This window comes from Triturus cristatus, chromosome 11 (assembly GCF_964204655.1).
Source record: "Triturus cristatus chromosome 11, aTriCri1.1, whole genome shotgun sequence".
NCBI classification, from domain to species: Eukaryota; Metazoa; Chordata; class Amphibia; order Caudata; family Salamandridae; genus Triturus; species Triturus cristatus.
Genome location: NC_140594.1, coordinates 957,297,350 through 957,322,187, shown reverse-complemented (window position 1 = coordinate 957,322,187; position 24,838 = coordinate 957,297,350). Strand labels below are relative to the sequence as shown.

The 24,838-nt window shown below is 42.2% G+C and overlaps 1 protein-coding gene across 1 annotated transcript in view; it reads left to right on the top strand.

Annotated features, from left to right (window-relative positions):
* LOC146785743 (neuropeptide FF receptor 1-like) overlaps positions 1-24,838 on the top strand; it is a 782,045-nt gene that overhangs the window by 146,195 nt on the left and 611,012 nt on the right. The window lies entirely within an intron of this gene.

Below are 24,838 nucleotides of genomic sequence, written 5' to 3'. Positions count from 1 at the left end.
TATTTTACAAAAATATTGAATTAATAAGTATGTTAATGTAACCCCCATGCGATCCTACATTTTCCACACTGTTCCATTCACTGGAGTTGGAATAGTAATTTTAACCCCTACTCTATCCAACACTTTCCCTATTGTTGAACTCACTGGAGTGGGAATAGTAATTTGTACCCCTACGCTATCCAACACTTTCCCTACTGTTGCACTCCCTGGAGTGGAAATAGTAATTTTAACCCCTACTCTATCCAACACTTTCCCTACTGTTGCACTTACTGGAGTGGGAATAGTAATTTTTACCCCTACACTATCCAACACTTTCCCTACTGTTGCACTGTTTAGAGTTGGAATAGTAATTTTATTACCGCCGCTATCTAATATTTTTTGTATTATTTTAGTTCATGTAGTATATAATTAATATTAATAAGGTGAAACATATTTTTTGTATTTGTTATATATATTTATTTAATTTGTATTTATATTAATGTTTTATTTGTATAGATGTATTTACAATTTATATGATATTTTTTAAAATGACAAGTTATTAAATAACTATTAAAAAATATTATTAAGTATATTAAATGTATAAGTTTCATTTATTTTACTATATATATATATATATATATTACTTCTAATTTTTAAACATTGTAAAATATTTTTGACTGTTTATTTTAATTATATGTATTATTTACTTTATTTAACATTATTTTTTTAACTTAAATAAAACACGATATTTTTAACAATGATATTTTTGACATTGATATATTTTTTTTTGATATTTTTGTACTTACCATAATGTAGATAGAATGTTGATATTCTTGACTTCGATATTCTTGTGTCGATATTTCTGTAGGTCGATATCTGACCTTCGATATTCTGTTAGTGATTCAACTAAATTGACTATAATTTGGAGAAAGCCATAATAATGATCCTTGGTTCAGACAAAAAGCCTTACAAGGGGACAAATAAGATCAATGTAGCCATTGCTTGGGATAATCTAGCAGTTGTGATGTTAGTTGCTCAAACTGGAATGCACATTTAGGGCTCTATTACGATACAGTCAGAAAAGGCTCCGACCGTTGGTTGGGGCCTTTCCGACCGCATCGTAATATGCCGCCAGCCGGAATGTGGCCAGTAATTCCAAGGTCGGCTCTTTCCGCCTGTGGAATTACGATGTCGAATTTCGGCAACCTTTCCGTGCCGGCCTTTCCAACACAGAAAGGCTGTTGGAATTCTACTTTGGGGACCCCCAGTAGAGCCCCCTTGGGTGCACGGCCTCCGGTTTGAGGCCAAAGTGGCACCATAGGTGCCCCCCTGTTGATCCCTGCACCCCACAGGCATGAGCTGCACCTCCTATTGTACAATGGAATCATGAATTCTTTCCGGTTTATGCCTGGAATACATGCTCCAATTGTACAGTATTCGGTCGCATCTTAATTAGTCGGACGGGACTGCTGACCGGGTGTTGGTCGGTCCCATGACCGAGATGATGTGGGGTGGAGGAAACTCTGCCCGACATCATAATAGGGCCCTAAGATTTCAAGTCAAGTCAAGAAAGCTTTATTCGACGATTGTCATAAAAGCATACAGATTCCATACATTTACAAGACAATACATTTTAAAATATTTTAGAATAGTTTAAAACAATAAATAAATAGAGATATTTACAGAATAATTGAGCAATTCAAGGGAAGGGAAATTAATCAGGACAATATTTTGCTCCTAATCACCCATGCCCTTCCAAGAAACTTTGCAACAGATATGTAAACAAGTGAAATGTCAGCAGACCGTAAAATACGTACTGCCACCTTGGTGTTTCTAGTACCCAAGGTCCGGCACATTGGTTTAAGCCAGGTCTGTCGAGGAATTACATAGGAAGGGCATTGGAACAGAAAGTGATTAACAGATTCGATAGATGCAGTACAACCGGGACAATTAAGCACATTTTCTGTGGACCATCTAGATGTAAACTCTCTTACTGGGAGACTACCAACTCTGAACTGAAAATAAAGCTTCCTGTCCAAAGGATTGGTAATATCGTCCCAAAAAGGTGCCAAGGAAATGGTATCCTTAAAGTCCAAGAAGATGCCAGATAGTGAAAGCGGTGCTGTAGATCTGAAAACTCGGGAAGCTACCATTTCCCAGTAAAAAGCCTTCAGGACTTGTTTAGTGGGGAAGCAAGCATTTTGAGGATCCTCCCACAGGTTTTTTAGGCCCAGGTCCCGAAGCGACTCATAGATCCTGCGGAGCCACTTGACCTTTCGGCAGACGTCCAATTTGATAATGTCCATGAGGCCAAGAGCAAAAAGCCTAAGTTCGGGGGTGACCCATAAACGCCGCCAGTATAGAATAGGGCGGAATGAGGCAATTAATGCTATTGGTTTCATACCAAGGTCATAAAACAGGGGACAAAGGGGAGTACTCTGAGGTAGTCTAGTTAGATTTCGAAAGAAATTATTTTCAGAGGAAGATAATTTATGTACATTTTCAAATCCCCACAGCTCAACTCCATAAAGTGCAGCTCCAACCACTTTGGCATCATACACCCGAAGTGCAGGATCAATAGGTTTAGTCAAAGATTTAGCACGTTCTTTGCTTAGAGCACCAGAGAGTTGGGAGTGCTTAAGAGATGCCAGGTTTACCTGCTTTTTCCAACCCAGATCATGCTGAATACAAATGCCCAGATAAGTAAAATCTTGGACCTGGTCCAGTAACAAATTATTCATAAATATCTTACATTTAGTAGATTTTGGCTGATTAAAAGACATAAATTTGGATTTTAAAACATTAATTTCGAGCCCACGGGCTAGACAGAACCCCTCGAACAAACCTAAGGACCTCTGTAGGCCGCTCGGGGTTTTAGAAATTATAAGGCAATCGTCGGCGAACATTAAAATAGGGATTTTCGCACCTGCCAGAGAGGGGGCATCCACATTCGCGTCTATTAATAGTTTTGCTACGTCATTGATATACAGAGAAAATAAGGTTGGCGCAAGGACGCAGCCCTGCCTGACCCCCTTTTGAATAGGGAACTGCCTGGTCACTTGTCCAACACCACCCCATCTAATCTGCGCAAAATTGTCTACATGGAGTCTGGCAATTAGAGAAACTAGAACAGCTGGCATCCCCAAGTTGTCTAGGACAACCCATAGGGTTTTCCGAGGGACTAGATCAAAGGCTGCCCTAAGATCAATAAAGGCAGCATATAGGCTGCCTCCCCCCAAGTAAACCACCTTCCAATAGAGCATAGCAAAATGCAGCACCTGATCGATGGTGCTTATTCTTGCTCTAAAGCCAGCTTGTAGATGGGAAAGGATTGCATTGTCTAGGGCCCAATCCAGCACTTTGTTCAAGATCAACCTGCCTAAGATCTTTTGTGTGGTATCAATCAGGCTGATTGGACGATAGTTTACAGGGAGAGACTTGTCCCCCTTCTTGAACACTGGGATAATTTCTGCTCCTTTCCAGGACGTGGGAACCGGGGCGCCTCTAGCAATCAAGTTGGCTAAAATTAAAATAAATTAAAATATAGTTACCCCATGACTCGCTGTTACACAAGAAAATATCAACAGGAACTCCATCCATCCCAGGAGCCCTCCCAGGAACCAACGACTTGAGGGCAATAACAACATCACCCAAAGTAAAGGTGTCTTCATTGTAGAAAATGCATTGATAATTTGAAGATGGGCACATGTTTTCGTAAATGGCATATAGAGATTCAAAATGCTTGACCCAATCGTCTTGTGAAACCCAGTTTTGTGGTTTATCAGGGTTGCCTCCAACCCCCCATTTAAAAACAGACCAGAATCGTCTCATGTCCTTATGGGCACCTGCTTCCCTAAGTTCCTGCCATCTTTGGAAGTCCCACGCTCTCTTGGCTTTAAAGATAGCTTGCTTATAAGCATATCTAGCAGGACGAACTAAGGAGATATCACCAGATTTCAGTGCGGTGCCCAGATTAACACGAGCATCTCTACAATCGGTAGAATACCACCGTAGTGAGGAGTCGTAATTGGGTTTAGTTTTTTTACGGGGTCTTACAAAGATATCTTTAAGTTCTGAGAAGAAGGTTTTCGTGGATCGAAGTTCCGAGTTTACAATGCGATGCCCTAAGATTTATTTTGAACCCAAACTACATATGTTTTGGTAAACCCATGAAGACGTCAATATAGGCTGCCTAAGAAAACTTTAGCTCTCAAAAAACACACTTTTGCCATTGGTCTGTTCCGATGTTACTCAAGTTTCCCTCCAAGACACAACACTTTGGGCCCGATTATGAGTTTAGTGGTGTGGCATTGAGACCGCCACACTGCCAAACCTGCATGAGAACCGCCCATCGAATTATGGCTTTTTTAGTCACTGGTGAGTGGTTTCTTCGGTGTTCCCATGGTGGTGCCTATCAAATGGGAAAGTAAAAGAAAGTTCCAGCACAGCATGGACTGTGAAGTCCATGCCATGCTGGAAGTGGGGGTACATGCACACATGATGTGCCCCCCATGTGCATCAACATGGAATGAGGCACAAGGGAGCCCTGTAGGACCCACTTTCTTTCCTCTCCACCACTGTTTTTATGGAGGAAAGACCTCCATGAAATCAGTGGCGATGAGGAAAGTCCTAGTATGCTTGGCAGAACCGCTGTGGTCCTGCCAAGCCTATTAATGCCTCAAGCCTGCTTCGCCACCGCCGGCGGAGTCGGGGTCCCAGAGCGGCACGGGCACCAAGGCCATAATATGGCAGTTGGAAGACCACCATCGCAACCCCATGATGAGTCTGGTGGTCCGCGGACACTTGGTGTAATTTGGCCCTTGGTGTAAGTCAGTGGACCAACCCACTTCAACCATTGAATGCCTACATTTTGAGTATGCCTGAAAAGACAAGGGAGACACAGGAATTGCTAGGGACCTAGGGTATAACGTAATGATCAAGGAACATTGGCCTCTAATTAGGGAGTTAGATTAAAGGAATTTTAATATTAAATCATAATTTGACTAAATCAAAACAAAAAGATTTTTTCAAGAATTAAAATTAAAACTGCCAGTGAGAACAAGCGTGCTCGATGCTCATAAAAGTGATACACTAATATTAGTAGAGAATCAATTGAGTGTTCACTGGAAAAGAGTTGTAGTACAGCCCACATGTACAACATAATAATTAGCGGGGTCTGTAACAGAAATTGGTGGGGTTTCAATCCCTTAAGGATGTGGGATCATCATCAGGACTCTGGTAAAAATGATCTCAAAAGCGAACTATAAAAAGTAAAGGAAACTAAGCAGAAAAACTAAAAAGCATTAAAGTCACAATGCAAACACATTAAATCACTCGTAAAGAGAAATAACACACCATGCTATTACTCCAATGGAAGGGCATGGAAGCACTGAATAGAGAGGAAAGCAAAACTATTAGATCTGAGATAGTGATGAAGTACTTGAGCAGGGTTCTACTGAGAAAAGTGCCCACTCACCAATGAAGATGCAGCTCAGTAAAGAAAGTATGAATGGCTGCCAGGTGTAAAGGAAATGGTAGGGAGGGCACAAGGCAAGAAAGCTACAGGGAATAATAGAGTAAGAAACTTAAAATAGGTGCCTCGATTGAAGCACATGATTGCAGTCACTGCCTAGGTTTGTCTGTTACCTGAAACTGAACAGGAAAACTGGCCTCAGGATGAGATCCTGGAATTAATTTGACATTCTTAATTGGCCAGTTGTGGCCCAAAAGACAGAGAACCACTAAAAGAGGGTCTGGTAAAAATAGAAGAGATGGAAGAATTGAATGCTGTATGGGTCTGAGTTTGTGGGTAGCCAGGAGGTGAGAATTTCCTGATAGTAAATTGGGAAGAGGTCATACAACTGATCTTGTAAAGGGGTTCTCCGTCCTATAGGAGAAAGGGCAAAGATCGCAAAGCCATTGCTCAAGGCATTGGCCAGTGGAGACATGGTAGGGATTACAAGAGACGGCCATTGATGGCAAACACATAAAAATGGGGCCGCACATATATGCTTACGAAATAGACATGGGTGGCAGTCATCTTGAGATGGGTGGATTTGAAAGGTTGGGTGGTGGACGCTATAAGGATTCTTTATTTGAAGAAAGGCATTTTTTATTCTATTACCACAATGCAAAACTGGCCAGCACATGTTTCGTCACAAAGGTAGCTTCATCAGGGCCTCTAACAGTACCTACTCAGTACACATAGATTAATTCAGGTAAATAAGATGTCAAAAACATTTTAAGACTATGCAACCGCCTGTGTCAGATGACTTCATAATCAAGAGGTAGTACCTTTGAGTGTTTCTAGTGCTGTTCTTTCTTGTCATGAAATGTTGTAAGGTGTTAAAATGTGGACCAAGGTGCAAGGTAGTGAGTGCTGCATTTTCTCAAGATGTCAACGTTGTTTGCCTTTTCCATGATTCGCTATTCCATGCTTTTTGTTCCTGATTCTTGTCTGCAGGGAAAAGAATCAGCAACAAAAAGTGTCCCTTGCTTATGATCTTATGATCTTATCTCCTCTAGTCTAGAGGAAGGTTACTCCTACCTGGCCCGCACCACATTAGCGCAGCATAGATCCATCCTATTGCTTTTTCGCCTGAACCTCATCCCTTTGATGTTAGAGTATCCAGAGAGGAAATGTAAACACTCAGACCTGATCTCATGTCCTTAGATAACCATTTGCCCCAATCAGACCTACATCTAGTACTGTTCTGCAAGTTTTATCAGGCAGAAAGATAAGCCTTTATTCTTCCAATCTTAAGGCGCTACAATTTTAACCAATGTAGGGTGGCACTGTATTTTTCAAAGTCACTTTCCGACCCCTTTATCTGTTTTTCAGTAGCCACCTTTCTGTGGGCTTGTATGAGAAAGAGACAGGTGTGAGGCTGTTGATGGTCTAACTGCCGTAAGCAAGAATTTAAATGTTTAGAACACACTTAAAGCTTATTAAGATTTTTAATGATTTTATATGTTCTTAAAACACTGCTTGTACTGTCTATTTTATGGGTTGTTTGATGAAATTGGGCTTTTATGATCTGTTTCTCAAGAGGTTGAATAAAGATTTTATTGACCGATTGACTCACTTTTCCAAATAGTAAGTAGATACCCATGAAGGGCTGTAACAGCTATGTACTTTTCTGAGTGGTCCTCTGTCAGAATAGTGAAAGAAGTTTTCCATCTGTTCTGTACCATTCTGTGAGTACCTCTGTTGATAGTATGGCACAAATGAAGCTTTCCCTCTCTATTGTCTCTTCTGTGATGATCTCAGTTGGTAGTATAGCTCAAGCATAGATTTTTATCTGCATTGCACTCTTCTGTAAGGACGTCCATTGGTATTATAGTGCAACTGCAGCTTTCAGTTTCCATTGCATTCTACTGTGAAGACATATGCTGTAGTGTAGTACAGCTTCAGCTTTCAAGCATCTTTGAATTCTCCTCTGGTTATTTGCAATTGATTATGGAGGCATTTTGAATTCTATGATAACCAAGCTGGATTTACATCTATTGAAATGTGCCTGCAATAATAATGGAGAACAGATACTGACCTTTATTGGAAGGAATGCCTCAACTATTATTGACCACATACTAATATCCGCCAGTGAAAGTAAATGGTGCTCGACACCTAGAGTTGTTAAGCCAGACCTGAGTGACCACAATTGTATCATACTGACGGTCTCCTTTTGTGTAAAAGCTAGTAACACCGGGCTAAGTCTTGGTATTAAGATCATCCCTATAAGACCTAATGGTATTCGTATTAAGTGGGCAGGAGTTGACCTAATTGAAATCATACGTGGCATTCTCTCTAAGGGTCTTAAATACATTCTTTATTGTCTGGAGAATGAAGTCAAACCTAACCAGTTACTTACTAGTTTTACCAGCGTTTGTAATATAATCACTGACCTCCTGACACATTCGAGTAGCTCAGGCCACAGTCAGTCAGGCGGTTGGTTCAATCACACTTGTACTTTAGCTTCCCGAGAGTTGAAACTAGTTCTCCATTGTAAATCGAGGGATCCCAAGTTAATTAAATCTCTTAGATCTAATTTTAACAAAGTTCTCTTTGCTAGGAAAAAGAGTTACAAGAGGAATACAGGTATAATTTATCTCGGGCTGCAGACACAGAGATTAAAAAACTTTTCTGGGATACTGTTAATTCACCTTTGTTTCCAGTTCAAAAATACATTTAATAAAAGGAATCTTTAGACATGAACACATAATACAATAAAACAGGAGAAATGACATATGAACCAGTTTAAGTTTACATAAGTTATACATAAGAGGAAGAAATAATAAACAACAGGAAATAAAGGAAGCAGGCTTGCACATTAAGACATATAGCTTAGTATGAATATACAATTGGTTGGGCACTAACTATAAACATAATAAAATAACATTATTACCAATAAGGGAAAGTCAAGGAGGCTGAAGGACTTCTTGTTGAGATGGAGTGGGAGCAAATGAACGGACCACACTATTATCCAGAAATCGTGTGACTGAAGACCATAACTGTAATCGTTTCATAGTAAGGGAAATGGTATAAACAAAAACAGTGCTCCCAGGATACTTCTACCTTCGTTTTGACTCTGTTCTTAGAGGAGGAGGTCAGATGAGAATATATGTTAGAAGCCTTAGGAATTCCAAAGAGGAAGTGGGGGAAGAAGAAGATTGAAAATGAGTATAAGCAGTACGTACTGCAGTTTGTAAAGTCTGAAATTTACACTGAGAAGAAATAGAGAGGCAAAAAGGTTGACGTGCTCGTGAAAATGGGAGAAGTGTGTCATGATCAAAGAGTTGGTGTACCCAAAGTAATCCCTTGTCTCTCCATGAGTTCCAATGTATGGGTTTATTATTTATTATTATAACTGTATTATGCCAAATAGTGGAAGTAAGAAAAGTATCAAGGTCAGTAGGAGTAAAGTGAAGAACCGAATCAAGAATTTTACACGAATATTTGAGAACTGGTATTGGTGTTTTTTGTGGTTTGCGTGTAAAAGACAAGTATTCTTGAAAAGAAAAGGGGGAAAGAAATGATTTTTCAAGGTCTACCCACAATGGAAAATCCGATGAGGAATCCGAGAGCCAATGAGAAAGTTGGTGTTATAGAAACGCCATATGAAATTTTGAAAAATCAGGGAAGTTTATGCCTACCTCTGATTTTGGGAGTGACAACTTTGATAATAACATTCAAGATTTTTTGTTATTCCATAAAAAGGATGTACGTGATGAGTTAATCTTATGAAGAAATTTGAGTGGTATGGGCAATGGAAGGTTCAAGATGATATATAGTATGATAGGAACTATCATCATTTGAATGGAATCAAGTCAACCCCACCGAGGCAAATATAAAGGATGCCATCTCCCAATGAGTGAAGTTATTTTAATTAGGCAATTTGTCAAAATTTAAAGAAATTGAGGTTTTCACAGATTGGGTGAACCAAATTTCGAGATAATGAATATATTGAGGGGACCATATGAAGTTTATTTAGTAAGAGGCAATATTTCTAATTTTTTAATATTTAGTTTGTATCCAGAGACTGCTGAGTAAGAGTCAACTTCCTGTAGAAACACTGGGAGTGCAGATTGGTGATGGGAAAGAAACAATAGAACGTCATCTGCATATGCTGCCAATTTAATTTGCTGTGTGTTAGATGTAACACCATGAATATGTTGATATTGCGTATTCTAGATAAGAATAGTTCTAAGGCGAAGTTGAAAAGAAAAGGGGATAAAGGTCAACCTTGGCGAACACCTCTGTGTAGAATAAAATACAAAGAAGTGAGGCCATTTGAAAAATGGCAGCCTTAGGATCTTTGAACAATAGAGAAATAATCTTGGGTCCAAAGCCAAACCATTTAAGTATGTGAAATATAAAAGGCCAGTATACTCAATCAAATGCCTTTTCAGCATCTAAAGCAATTGCCGCAAGGGAATCGGGGTAATACGATGATTTAGATAAAATATTTAAAAATATGCGCATATTATCTGTGATATATAGTCCCTTGACAAAAGCTGACTGTTCTTTGCCCAGAAGTTGAGGGAGAAAAGATTCCAGACGCATAGCTAGAGCTTTAGAAAAGATCTTATAATCAATATTAACCAAAGAAAAAGGGCTGTAATTCTTTACAAAATTGCAGATCATTACCTTCCTTAGGGGTTAGGCAAATCACAGCCTCTGAAAAGGAGCCAGTGGATCCATGTGAGCATAGAAAAGAGGTTATAAGGTTGAAAAAATGTGGAATGATCAAATGAGCAAAGTGTAAGTAAAAATCAACTGTGATTCCATCAGGACCCAGGGCTTTGTCCTTTTTAAGAGTTTGCAAGGCAGTTAGTAACTCCGCCTGGGATATATCTAATTCCAATGAGTCATCAAGGGATCAGAAGACTGTTGAATAGAAGAGAGATAATGAGAGATATCAGAAATTGAGGGTTCTGTTTCTGGAGTGTAGAGTGATTTATAGAACAGTACAAATTCTTCTAAAATTTCAGAGTCCTTAAATTTTGGTGATTGATTTGCATCACAAATGGATTCAATGTGGAGCCTATTTTCTTCGATCCTAAGGTAATTAGCTAATAATTTACCTTCTTTGTTTTGGCCACCATAACATTTTGCACTGGACTTTAATAAATATAGCGAGTCGTTGTCAGTAGACTCCTTATTAAATTGGGATTTGGCGCTTATAATGTTGTATTCCATATAGGTACCCTATGTAGGCACAGGTAACATTGCAACCTTTCACCTACATTCTTCCCTACATTACATACATAACGGTTTTTAAGGGCTGACCTTTTACCTAGATACGACACTGCATTCAGAACGCGGGTTTTTCCCTAGTTCAAATCTCATACATTATGCATGAGGCTTCTTGGAAGCACTGCAGGACTAACAGCAGGACTTTCATCTCCTGTATAATATCTCTGTATAAAGTTCAGGCCCAACGTCATCCTTTAGGCTGACACAGTAACACAGCAAGGTAGGACCCCTGGGGAGACCTATGGGTATATATACATCTCATCTTGCTTAGAAGGACAGGGGAGACCGAGACTTCCCGACTGACACACTGACCAGAGACACTGAGGTTCCTGCATACAGACACTCCAGCTCGCAGTGGTCTAACATCCCTCGCGGTGTGTCAAACTCGAGACCAGGACAGGGTCCTATATTCTCATTCTCAGGAAATGGGGTTGACTAGATCCTAGTGGAATTCTTGGCATAACACCTACACAGATGCTAGTTACATTTAGGTATATCTAATTAGGAAGGCATCATAGGAGTACGCACCTTTTATCATGTTTTTTATACACTTGTATGCATTCATGATGATTACAAGATGGTAGAACTTTACCATCCCTTTACTTTCGTAGTACTTCTTATCACAGAGGAGTAGTCTTTATTGTTTAAGTTAATTAAAACCGTAACAATTCCAATAAAATTAAGCAGTCTGCAGAGGAAAATATGCTGTACATATTAAAATCTTGATTACCATTAATAAAATGTACAGCTTTTGATAACATCATATCAAGACAGTATTAGCACCAATCTATATACATGTTAGACTTCTTAGTTGTCCGCTGAAGAACCAGCTACAAATAGATAAAACAATATTAAACAGTATATCGGAGGTTTCCTCTTTTTAGTAAAATACCATTTAAAGTACCAATTCAAATTAATTTTTCATATAAAAGTAAAAACTTTACCAGTCTACAGTTAAATTGCGGGTCATATGGATCAAGACACTTTAGTATAGCTGACCTACAGGTGTGTATGCCCCTATCTTTAAAAGGATTTTTTAACAATAAATGATGATTTTATTTTAAAACAGGACCTATACAAATCAAGTGAATAAAGTCCTGCTTCGGTGCACCACATAATGTACATGACGACGGACCACTGTATTTCTAGAGGGGTTGATCAGCATTAGTCGGTAGTGCCCCAAGACGTATTGCTAGCAATTTCCTTTTTAGATGTATGGAATACGTTATGATCAAGTAACCCGCAGGTTGTAAGATCGTATAAGATTGCAGTACCATCCAGTACTTCTAATCCTATATCTCTGCTACTGTCTAATGGTTGTTGCAGCTCATTTATTTTGCACAAGAATAACAACTGTTCAATAAATTCTTATTGAAAACCCCCAGCCTGTTTATTCTGTGTATTTCTCTGAGACAAACTAAGTGAGCACGAGAGACTGCGCGAAAAGTAGTACATTGTTTCCACGATTCTGAGGGATCAGGGTTGTCATGTTCTGAGGTTGCCAAAATCTATTCTCTCCTTGGTAAGAAGAGATTATAGTGGCAATGTGAGCTAGCTGATACAGACAGGCTAACATACCCGCTGGGGGTGCATGGAATCAATCTGCTGCCAGTCCCACAGTTTGTTATCCAAACTCGCAGATCCTGTATAGGTCATATATGAACTACACGACAATAAGTTCTGATAAACAATGCTATGATTTGGAAGTATCAAAGGAGTGTTCCAAGCTCTTTATTCTAGTTAAGAACTTAAAGTTGTAGTAATACGAGATTTCTTCCGTTCGTTAGAGACATATCTAATGATGCAATCACGAGCAGCTGCCTTAAACACATCCCAGATGATGTGGATGGGCATATCATCAGTTTTATTAAAAATAGAAATATTAATGAAAGAAAGAAGTAAAAGAGGAAGTAAAAGTAGTATCTAAAAGAATTGAATTGCTAAAACACCATCTATTAGACAATCTGGGTTGGGAAATTATATCTAGTTGAATCGAGACAGGGGTGTGATCTGATGAGTATAGAGCCTAAATCATCTGAGCGTAAGTATTATGAGATGTTATGTGATATAAAAATATGATCTATTCTAGATTGAGTCTGATGTGGAGGGGAACAATAAGTGTATTGTCATAAGGATGGATTGCAAAGCCTCCAAGCATCAGTTAAATTTCTCTACGCTAATGGTGTGTAAAAAATATTTATGTGCCTTGTTACGAGTGTATGATATTGTAGAATTGCGGTCGAGAAAGGGATCTTCAACCTGATTGCAATCACCGGCAAAAAAATTGGTTAATATAAAGCAGATTCTCAATTATTAAACCTAACGCCTCTAGCAATCCTACAAGAGAAAATTGCATGAGAACTTCTAAAACTACATGTAACAAAGCAAGGAGCATGAATCAAACAAGTCAAGTATCGGAAGTTCTAGAAGTATCCATAATGTCCACCCTGCAAGCAATGAGAAAACTCTTCAGTTGAACAGGCTCCTTGTAGGTGGTTGTCTTATTTTTTTAAGTGACTTTAAACAAGCAAGGGTGAAAAAGGCCAAATTGAGCACCCAGAGAACGGAGATCCGGTCATAGTGCAAGAAACTCTTGACGTCTGTCAGCTGTGCTTTTTGCTTAATCTTGAGTAAAGAACAGAGTGTTACTTGACTGTGATGCTCTTCATGGATTGAGCTGCAGGTAGAACTCTAAGGAGGTCAGTGTATTCCCAAAAATATAATATTATTCCTCTTGACCTTCTCATCATGGCAGTAGAACCAGGTAGATGGCCTAATCTTTGGGCTCGCTGGATGTTAAGAGGTGCACCGTTCGGAAGGTTCAGTATTTTTCGAAGGGATGATTAAAAGAAGGCAATTGGATCCGAATCTCCCGAGCCCTCCGGTAGACCATAAATGCGGAGGGTGTTCCTCCCAATTTTATTCTCAAGGTTTTCGACCTGCTTCTGAAGAGATGAGACCTGAGATTGGAGAACATTAACCTTGAGGGTATTTAAATTCAAAGATGATATGTTTTTTTCAGCTATATTAAGCCTCTGCTCCATGCGTGACCATCTGTCCGAAATATGTTGTAACTTGGCATTGGTCTCTTCCATGAAGGGACGTAAAGCACAGATTTTCTCTAAGAGGAGGTCCATTGATTCAGCCGAATTTGGTTTTGGAGGTGACGGTGGATCTTTCTTCACACGTTTGGCAGATATCTTTCCAGACACACCATTAGAACCTGATGTAGAAGCACCTCTTTGTGGGGAGACCACAGAGTCTTCCATTGTCGCCAAGTGCGAGAAAAAATTTGAGCAAGTTATAATTTTATAAGCAGAGGGTGTTAATAAAGATTTCACCTTCTTCAGTCTGACCATAAGAGAGGAGGGCGGAAGGATCAGGCTGGTCTGCCTTCCAGACTGCTCTATCTTATATAGAAGTTATTCAATAGAGTGAACCAATAGTTAAAATTATGATTTTCAAAAAAAGATGCTAAAGAAGTTCATCAACTCAGAACTCAAAACTTAAAATGGCTGCTAGTATTGTGACAAATCTACACTACGCAGCAGAAAAAGCTGAAGAACTCTAAGGAAGGCAGATTAAATATAGCCCCTTTTCTCTTTGTTCTTTGCTTCCCTCCTTTTTGTTCCCAAAAATGTACCCGGTTAAACCATTTCCCAACTCTATATTTATGAGCACAGGAACCACTCTGCTACTGAGAGCTCCCCAGCATGAAACATAAAATGCCATGAAAAAGCTCTGAGTGAAAGGAAAGCAGCAATGGCATGACTGGAAAGGAGGAGGGTCTCACTGAATGCTCTCCGCAGCATTCATTGAAATTATTCCCTCTACAGCCACAAGCTCTGAGACTTCTGCTGCATTTGGAGTTTCCTCGCGGGGACTCTGTCATCACAAAATGGCAGCTGGAGTCATGATGAAGCCCTGAGCAGACGGAAAGCGACACTTACAAAGAAGGAGAGGAGGGCAGCTTCAGGAAAAGCCACCCTCTACCATCACAGTGTCTTTGCCCCTCGTCTCTGACAGTCCACCAAAGGGGAAGTCACCAAAAAGCTACTGCCATCTGTGCCGACCAGAGGAGAGTCATTCGGGTGCCGCCATCTTCCTTGGGCACTAGCCCTGCCCCCCAATTCCCCTTTTCTTGAAGAATTACTCTTTTTTAGAGCTGTTATCCCATGTTACAAGAGATGCCTGGGTCTCCCTCTTTACTGACATTATTAGGTCACCTGCTCAAAGGAAGGAGGATACACCAAGGGAGCTGGTTTGAGCTCTGGCCCGCCCTCCCATTAAATATTTCCGTTGAAGACGTTTTACCAGCAGTAAAAGGAGGTGCAGGAGGCAAAGCCTCAGGACCTGATGGGGTGCATGTGGATGTTTATAAAACCATTGTTGATTTGTGGGGTCCAATCTTAACTAGAGTTTTTAATATAGCTGCTATCACAGTGACTCCACCATCATGGGGAAGATCTATTATAGTACCAATCTATAAGAATGGCAATAATTCCGAAGCAAAGAACTATCGCCCAACATTGCTCTTAGACTCCTCAGTAAAAGTGATGAGTAAAGTGTTACTTATGAGACTAGAAGATTGGGCAAGTGAACATACTTTGCCCGGCACAGCTTGGGTTTAGAAAAGGAGTGGGAACAATTTAGCAATGTGTGAACCTAGATTTATTAATAGGCAAATATTGATTTGAGCAGTGCTTTTGATTTAGTCAACCATGCCATCCTTTGGTCAACCCCGCTCTCCATTGGGTGCGCCCAGACCGATTATTTGTTTTCTTGCTAGACTATATGAGAAATTATCAAGTGCAGTCCGCTTTGGCCCAAGAGGAGAATGCATGGAAAATGTTATAATCATGCTATCATTAGAGGGCATGCAAATGTGGGAATCACTTTACCATTGTGCTTTTGCTATATTACTGATATCAAGACAGAGGCAAGCATTGCTTTAGGAGTCTCACTGAAAGGAGCAAACAGGCAGGCCTCTGGGAGGGTTGAAAGGGTGTCCCTATGAACCCCCTAGAAGTCCCCTTGCAGGTGGGTGCAGTCACTCACTACACCTGCCTGCAAGGTGATATCTAATCCCTCTTGAAACTGAAGGTGGGTTGCTGCCTGCACTGTGAAACACAGAGCAGCTTTTTAACAACTGCTCCATATTTCACTTGATTGCTCTGCGTTAGTTTGTGACTGCCTTGGGGCATCGTATTCTTTGTAATATGGCACACTTTCCTTGTTTGCTCGTGTACATCTTTTGAATGGGGCACCATGGCACAAACAAGGAAAGTACACCGTATTCATAATATGGCCCCGGATATCTCAACCTTTTTACCAGTTTTAATCTCTTCAAGACCACCAAGATCACCTTTTTAAATTACTCTAAAATAACTGTATGGATTTATGCCACATCACAAAAAGCATGCTATCTATTTAATGTTCTACCTTTTTGCCAATTTGGTCTATTTTAATTTAGTATTAGAGTGCAAGATTTCCTATGTGAATTATCAGAGAAATTCACAATTTCCCCCCTATTTTCTTGGCCCTGAATGATAGATCAACAAACTTTCTGTGAATGAGCCAAAGTGGATGAACTTGTATTGGGAAAGTTTTGTGCTGATTTGTGAAATGGTTTTAAAGATATAGGAGAAACAAACAACGCTCTTGCTACTGTAACTTTTCAAACACCAAATTTAGTTCATTTTCATTCAGCCATTGATCTGTATTGTACAGCAAACTGTTCTATGGAAATTAACATGGGAAATTGCACTTTTGGGACCCCACCTTTTTACCCCTGCTTGACCGATCGGCACATAAAAATTGGCCAGAAATTAGCACTTTACTCAGAAAGTGAGCTTTTGTCTTTTGGTGTCAATCAAAGCAGCCATTTTAGAGGAATTCATGTTAAATTAGATGCTCAGGTGGTCATAAAGTGAAAACATAGTGATGCATGGATGATTAGTCATGTGGGAGTTCCTTAGGACTAATTAAAAAAAATTGTATCCTCTGAATGGCCCGGGAAGCATGTTCTCCCTTGGGCTATTTCGGTACCGCAGTACCTAGGCTGCTACCACAGATTCAAAATACTTGTGAGGCTGTCAAAATCCAGAAACAAGATGCTGCATCCACCATTACAGGACTCAGAGATGCACTTATCGGTGTACAGCATCTGCCGTGAGGGGAACGGCTTGCCAGCTCGTCACTGCTGTGAGGGGAACGGCTTTTCTACTCACCATTCCGCCGTGAGGGGAATAGCCTACATCCCCCAGCAGCCTCAGACCGGCGCGAGTCAGCAGCGTCACCACAGTGCCAGCAGCTCCCTTAAAAGTGCTGCTGCCCACCCGCAGCGCGGGACACACTTATCGGTGTACAGCATCTGCCGTGAGGGGAACGGCTTACCAGCTCGTCACTCTGCCGTGAGGGGAATGGCTTGTCTACTCACCATTTCGCCGTGAGGGGAACGGCCTACATCCCCCAGCAGCCTCAGACCGGCGCGAGTCTGCAGCGTCACCACAGCACCAGCAGCTCCCTTAAAAGTGCTGCTGCCCACCGGCAGCGTGGGACGCGCGCGGGCCAAGAGCAGGCCTGACCTCGCCTGTCATCGTCAGGAAGAAGCAAGGCAGGGCCAGACCCCTTTCATCTCATCCCTGGGACACACTATTCATAAGGACGTTTTGAAGACTCTTTTAAGGTACTGTGTGGAGACAAGGTTGTACAATCCATTTTTTACTTTTTGCCATCTGCTTGCCTTTGGGAGTTCTAAGGTCGCCAAACATAGTGAAGGGACATTGATGTTTAAAAATATTTATTTTTTCTCCTTGTTGTTATAAACATCCCATTTGTGAATTTGTTGTTGGCCTAGAGCATTTATTCTTGGTGCAGTAATGGGCAAAAGGAAAACTATGGAGGGCACAGGGGGATCAACAGGCCCTGCTAGCGGGGCAGGTAAGGGGAAAAAGGCAAGGAAAGCAGTAAAGAGTGCAACTGTTACCAACAATTGTGTTATGAATAGAATTGATAATCTTATTACGGAATGTGAAGGGCTTCTAGGAGTTGAACTACCAGCACCTGCTGATTATGTTAACTCCTCTCACGATAAGGATCCTATCCCCTTGAGCCCAACTACTGTCCCCTCAATGTTCCAAAAATCTTTACGCAAGGGTGCAGTGAGCAGTCATGAGACCACGCAGCTGGGCCCCGAGTCTCACTCATTGATCGACACTCCCCCCCCAATTGCCCATTCATCCCGCCCATGATGCCATAAGTCACCTCGAGCCTTTAATTATTTGCACAAATCAATTTGCAGTATTGGCTGGGGAGCCCGACTCCTATGAGAAAGTGCAAACCCCACAGCCCACCCCAATCCTTGAGAACAGCCCAATTGAAATAGCTCCCACTTGTTTCTCTCCATCCCAGACTCTTCTCCAGACTGTCATTTCTCTTAAGGAGGAGGTTGGGTCATTGAAGGTGATGATTGAGGAGCTTGTAGGCACTGTCAAAATGCTAGCTCTTAACAACTCATTGCACGTGCCAGCAGCCTCCCCACTACCTAATTTACAACAGGCACCAAATATAGGAGATTTTATAAATAGCGGCCCGTCGCATGCGCCTGTAGTTCCATCTTGAAGAGCCACTATGGTTCCGACTTTTAAGCAGACGGTCCCCTTGAAGTTCACCCCTGTAGTACTCAGCAAAAGCAACTCTATTCTCAAGTTACTGCAAACCATGGAAGGCCTATTAATGCTTTAACAGTTCCACCCCAGGATACTAAAGCTCATGTCCAACAAAATAAGCAATCTACCTGCTCTCTTATACAAGCACAGACATTTTTTTGGGCTAATGTCACAAAAATTGTCCCTAGCGGTAGATATGAGAATGATGAATCCTTGAAAAATAAATCCTACATTGGTTACGTCACGTGAGGGGATGCCGCTCGTTGATTAGGGAAGATATTATCAGGGCACGGAGATGCACGTCCAATAATAAACCTATGGACTGCATCGAACTTACCCTGACCAGCTCTGATCTGGCAGAAAATCTTCTGGCATTAGAGTATAGGACCTGCCCCCCGGATTCTTCATCCATCCAGATTCGGCTCTTCCCAACAATCGCTGCAGCCAGGGCTTATGATAATGTGATACCACTTCCCACATCAAGAGGGTCCTTACTCAAGGAGGTTGATTGACTATGTCATGGTTCCCAGCCTCGGCAGGAATCAGGTCCCAACTAAACCATTAACATCCAAAACACCCCTAGCATTACCCATCCATGTACCATTCTTGAACAATCTCTAAATTCGTTAGTATTTAACAGTCACAGTGGCCATCCTGGTTGCAGCTTGAGGGATCAGGGGGCTGCAACATTTGCCAACACTTCTGTTCCACCCTCTGTCCTACTCCCCTTGGCCCAACAAATTCCACCATGTAATGGAATTTCAGCTTCCCAGCTTAATATCCTTTCTTGGAATGTGGCAGGAATGTGAGCTGATTGAGGAACATCACATCTGTATATTCCAAGAAACTTGGAGCCTAGTTCCACTGTATAAGTCTGGTTACTCTTGTTTTTTTTACTTCTGCTGTTCCTATGGGGAGGGGGCGGCCCTCTGGAGGTCTTATTCTTTGGGCCAAGATTGATTTGGGCTGCAAAATCACTGAACACCAATGTGCGAACCCAGATATTATGTGGCTCTCGATCAAGGGAAGTAGAGGAGGGGAAAACCTTGAGTTGTTTAATGTTTATATAAGGGGGATACCGGGGGTAAAGCATCAAATATTGTCTTGTCACTGGAACAGGAGTAATCTAGCTGCCCATCAGATTCATACGTTATGATCGCTGGGGATTTTAATTGTACTTTCGAGCCATTAAGCTCAGAAGATTTGCTGGGGGTAGAGGAGGATGATGCTAAGTGGGTTGTCCCATTGCTAAACTTACCTCCCATTAAGAAATGGTCCCAAGTAGCAATTCAGATTAGTGCACTCACTTTAGAAATTGGATTAAGGGCTGTAAACGGTAGAACTCCCTCTGATGTTGCAGGGGCTAACACATATAACAGAGTGACTTGTCATTCTCGAATTGACTACATATTAGTTGACCTTAGACTTTGGAGAACCATATTAGATATGGAAGTGGTTCCCTCTACTGATAGTGATCATAATATATTAAGTCTGATTATGGAAACCTCCTGGGCTTTTCTCTTCCACTAAACCAGGGTGTAGGCTCGCACATGATGACAAAAGAATTGGTCCCTTCGAATTGCAGAAGATACCTTAAATGGCCTAGAGTTGCTGCACACGAATCCCTAATGGTTGACATTAGGCATACCCTCAGTGAAAATACCCTCAAAATGCGGCAGGCCTTTAGTGAAACAGATGGTTTGTCAAAGATCCCAGAATTATATGAAAGAATGATAGCCCAAATGGGGTCTTTTTTATCGCAGCGAACCATGCTGGTAAATCGGGTACATGTTGTAAAAATCGACAGACTTGGTTTAATGGGGATTGTAGACAGAAGAAAAAGGTATTGATCTGAGAAATAAAAAGCAGAAATTGTTCCTTAATAAGAGAAGCTAGAAAGGATTAAAAAACTGCTGCTAACCATGCAAAGCTTGAGTGGGAGGAAACTCATTGGCAGAACTTAAAGGATGCAAGTGCAGCCAGGAATCCCAACCTTTTTTTGAATATGGTTAGGCGGTCAGGTAATAAAGACCCTGATATAATTCCTAATCATATTACGAGCCAGGATTGGTATAACCATTTTGGGAAACTTTATTCTGGGACTAATCCAACTTCCCAAGGTGAAGCAAATGACCATTTAAATGCCTGTCCCATTTTGAATGCTATTGACCCTTTTACCCGAGAAGAAGTAGACGTGGCCATAAAGAAAATAGTTCCAGCAAAAGCTTCAGGACCAGATGGTCTCCCGGGAGATCTTTTTCTTGCCGATCCCCCCAAATGGGCAGATTATATTATGCTTTTAATTAATTCCATTGCAAAAGGTAGTCCAGTACCTGACTCATGGAAAGGTGCAGAGGTGGTACCCATTTTTTAAAAAGGCCCAAGGGATGACCCTGCCAACTACCGCCCAATCAGCCTGATTGATGCTATGCAGAAAGTAGTTGGCAGGGTGTTGCTGCAGAGAATTCATCACTGGGTGGATGATGAGAATATTCTCTCCCAGTATCAAGCGGGATTCAGGGCCTGTACAGGGACTGTTGATCAAGCATTTAGGTTGCTTTTAATCTACTGGAAGGCTGTTGTAATTGGCAAGGACAGTCTTTATTTGGCCTTTATTGACCTAAAGACTGCCTTTGACCTGGTCCCTCATGAGCGGTTGTGGCATCTGCTAGATGATATGGGGATCCCATCAATGGTCCTGAATCTGTTGATTCGTCTTCACAAGGGCAATTATGCCCAAGTGAGGTGGGGGTCCCAAGAACAGAAGACAGATAGGATCCCTGTGAACAGAGGAGTACACCAGGGTTGTGTCATGGCATCTACCCTGTTCTCCCTATATATGAAAAGGGTAGTTAGTTTCCTCCAAGAATTCCCATCTGATGCCCCCACCCTGGCAGGAGACAGGGTTCCTACTCTGCTCTTCGCAGATGACACACTCCTTATATCTAAGACTCCGGTTGGGCTCCAACAACTCCTAGACAGATTTAATCTTTTTTGTGAGTCTAGGGGGCTGATTGTCAAAACCTCCAAAACCAAGCCGAACTATGGGGCTTCGACAATGTAGATGGAATCAGCAGATCTGAACATAAATTCTTAAGAGATCTAGTGATGCTCCCCTGCAATGTACCATTGAAACCCCTGATGAGCGATATGGGCAGGCGTTCTTTTAGAGACATAGCCAGGCTGCGGCCCTTGTTACTCTGGGCCCGCCTGGGACGGACCCCTGAGCTTGCCAGCTATGCCTCCGTGCTCACAGAATTGATGGTCTTAGATGGCAACCAAAGAATTAGTTGGTTGCTTAATGTCAAGACAACAATTCTTGTGCTTGGTTTTAAGGAGGTGTGGGATACCCAAACCCCACCTGGTAAGGCTGAGCTCAAAAGGCGATTCTGGGCATGGGTTGATGCCCAAGAGCTTAGCAATTCGAGATTAGGAAGGCTCACTGAAAAATGTTACCTCCACAAGCAGTGTATACTTTTAGAACCATATTTAGATTTTATCCAGACACCACGAGATAGGGCACTTTACATACAGTTTAGGGTAGGTTCACTCCCAGTACGAGAGCTAACTGTAAAGTGGAGTGCCCCATACCAGACGACAGCGGACTGCCGCTGCTGTGAGGCGCTGACTGAGAGTGTGGCCCACCTTATGTTTGCTTGCCCCGCGTATAAGAGGGCTAGAACAAGATGGCTTAAACCCATCTGTAGCCAATTGGGCACCCATGAACATAGCGTTGCTTTGCGCATTCTGAAGTCGGATGCAAGGACTTTCTTTGCCTGTGGTGTGGCTAAGTACGTTGGCCGTGTTTGGATAGTAAGATTTAAACTCTTATATGGGACATCCCAATGAATTACAATGTTTTTATATTTTTATCCTGAGCTTAATTGGTCTGCTTATTTATATTGCACTGTCACTTTATATAATATCAGGCACACAAGTTGGAACTGAATCAATTCCATTGTTGCATCAAGTTTTTATCTGCAATGGCTTGTCCTTAATATCCCTTGGAAATGAGAATCTATTGTGTTTATGGATTTGCATATTTTTAACTGTTGCTTATTTGATAACTCGTATTTTTATTGATGATTGTATGAATGTAAATGCTTTTAAGATACCTGCTATCGAATAAAGCTATCTTTGACTGACTTAGGAATTTGAGTTCTGAATTTTATAGTCATAAGCCAATAAGGGGCACAGTGAGCACATCTTGAAGCCGGGGCTATGTTGGGGGCGTCTCAAATAAAATGCTAATTTGGCATTGGGTACTACAGTGCAAAACAGCTTCTACCATGGTAACCAGTGCGGACCCCCCCATGCTACATGGTATCAGCGCAAATCATTTTAGAAACATATATCCTGTCCCACCAGGGCAAAAATTTAAAGCAGGCAGGAGGGGCAGTGGCAGCACAATGTACCAAGGAGGGATGGGGCATGTACAGGGAGGAAAAAAGGAGGGTCAGTGACAGCAACGAAGAACAGTGGCAGCCCAACAGATCAGAAAGGGTGGGGACACAAGCACACACATACAGAACTTTGAGCCGGGGTAAAAAAACAGGGGTAGAGGCAACAAAGGAGTGGAGTGGAGTCGCAACACAACAAGTAAGGGACTGGGGCAAACACATGGAAAACAGAGGGTGGCTGGGGACAGGGGCAGTGGCAGCAAAGGACAGAGTTGGCAGCGCAAGGGCAGAAGGAGAACAGGAGAGCAGTGAGGGAGGGGGCAGGGGCATGCACAGAGAAAGGGGTAGGGTTCCAGACAGCAGTGGAGGGACATAAACAGAGAATAGCAGTGGCAGGGAAGAGAGTGTCAGGAGCATGGTCAGCAACAGAGGACATTGGCAACACAGAGCAGTTACAGTATAACAAACTACAGAGGGGGCAGGAGTATGCAAACAGAAGCAGGGCAGTATCAGAGAGCAGTGTCAGTACAGGGGCAGCACAATATGTACATGCACACAGAGAACGGGGGCATTTGGAGAGGGCCAGGCCAAGAGCAACAGTGGCAGCACAGGTCAGTGGCAACACCGCAAACAAGGAAAGGAGGAAGCAGGGGCACTGAGTATGGGGCCAGAGGTAGAGCTAAGGGCATGAACATGGAGAACGGGTCAGGGGTAGGAGCATTAATGGAGGTCAATAGCAGCACAATGGACTAGGAAGGGGGGTATATATATATATATATATATATATATATATATATATATATATATATTCACACGCAAGTTGCCCTCAAGGAGATGCCTCTTACGAAGGGGTTGCAGCTCAAACCATCGCTGGCAGTTCCGTTCCCAGCCTAGCACAAACTCCCCATGTGGCGTGCCATACGCGTTTCGAGCAAAGTTGCTGCTCTTCCTCAGTGGCTGCACAACAAATGAAGCAGATTGATCTCAAACTGAATTTATTCAAAGTTAATAAGTCCCGCCCAAAGGGCGTCAACCACGGCATTCTGGTCTCAGTAGTTCGAAAGGGCTTGTAGTTTCTCACCATGTGGACTCACTGCCTCAGTTCGTTTTTAAAATATCAAACACGTTTGGGTGAGAAGTCTTGGAAACTGTACTGGAAACCTCGCCAATATATCCCAGCGGCTGAGGCCCCCCTCTGTTCATACACGTGCACGTGAATCCAAGCACGCAAGACCCGCTTGGGCGCGGTAGGGCATCTCCGCGGCCGGACGAGCCGCTTTTGTATTCACACGCAAGTTGCCCTCAAGGAGATGCCTCTTACGAAGGGGTTGCAGCACAAACCACCGGCTGGCAGTTCCGTTCCCAGCCTAGCACAAACTCCCCATGTGGCGTGCCATACGCGTTTCGAGCAAAGTTACTGCTCTTCCTCAGTGGCTGCACAACAAATGAAGCAGATTGCTCTCAAACTGAATTTATTCAAAGTTAATAAGTCCCGCCCAAAGGGCGTCAACCACGGCATTCTGGTCTCAGTAGTTCGAAAGGACTTGTAGTTTCTCACCATGTGGACTCACTGCCTCAGTTCGTTTTTAAAATATCAAACCCGTTTGGGTGAGAAGTCTTGGAAACTGTGCTGGAAACCTTGCCAATATATCCCAGCGGCTGAGGCCCCCCTCCGTTCATACACGTGCACGTGAATCCAAGCACGCAAGACCCGCTTGGGCGCGGTAGGGCATCTCCGCGGCCGGACGAGCCGCTTTTGTATTCACACGCAAGTTGCCCTCAAGGAGATGCCTCTTACGAAGGGGTTGCAGCACAAACCACCGCTGGCAGTTCCGTTCCCAGCCTAGCACAAACTCCCCATGTGGCGTGCCATACGCGTTTCGAGCAAAGTTACTGCTCTTCCTCAGTGGCTGCACAACAAATGAAGCAGATTGATCTCAAACTGAATTTATTCAAAGTTAATAAGTCCCGCCCAAAGGGCGTCAACCACGGCATTCTGGTCTCAGTAGTTCGAAAGGACTTGTAGTTTCTCACCA